Source organism: Meleagris gallopavo, chromosome 4, assembly GCF_000146605.3.
Source record: "Meleagris gallopavo isolate NT-WF06-2002-E0010 breed Aviagen turkey brand Nicholas breeding stock chromosome 4, Turkey_5.1, whole genome shotgun sequence".
NCBI classification, from domain to species: Eukaryota; Metazoa; Chordata; class Aves; order Galliformes; family Phasianidae; genus Meleagris; species Meleagris gallopavo.
The window spans coordinates 29074639-29075388 of record NC_015014.2 but is presented as its reverse complement, the minus strand read 5'-3'; positions in this window follow the sequence as shown (position 1 = coordinate 29075388).

Sequence of the window (750 nt, the reverse complement as noted above, 5' to 3'; positions counted from 1 at the left end):
AAAAAAAGGCAGGTGGAGAGCCCAGGACACAGGGAACCACAAAAGTTCCCCCTGTGACTCTCAGAGGCCTCCGGTGGGGTTTAAAAGGCTTTGACGCAGGCCCTGCCCAGGGCTTCCAACAAGGCACAGCTGTGCCCCAGCAGCCCCGGCCCCATGGCACCTGGGAGTCATTGCTTCATTAGCACAGGCGGGCCTCGTTAGGGCCAGTCTGGGATACTGACTTCCTAGCACCGTGGTTGCTTCTGCTGTCTCAGCTCTTGAAAATGATAGTTGGCTCTTTGCTCCTCAGGCAAGAGGTTCTTTGGATTTACATTGCATTTTTTCATTTAATTAGAAAAAAAAAATGAACCAGTCACTGAAGAGTCCGATCCTAAGATACGAAGGGGCCGTTCGGAGTAATCAGTAGTGACCTTCAGACAGTGTAGATGACGTTGTCCGACACAGCTGCATCGTGTAGCTCCCTTCCTCAAAATAAGTCTCCGAAAAGCAGCAGACCCTGATCTCACTCCAGGTTCATGTGCCGAGTGACTGATCTGGGTTCACTAGACAGTGTAGCCCAATAAAACCTGCGTAGTCTAACAAAAGGCGTCATTAGCTGATTTTTGCTCCAGAACCAAAGCAAACAAAGCAAGAGCTGAAAACAACCAAAAATATGTCAAGCTGACAAAAAGACACCAGTGGGAAGTGGAAGACAATAGAAACAATGATAATAACATTGTCCCGTGCCTTCGTTACATGAGCAATTGCGGA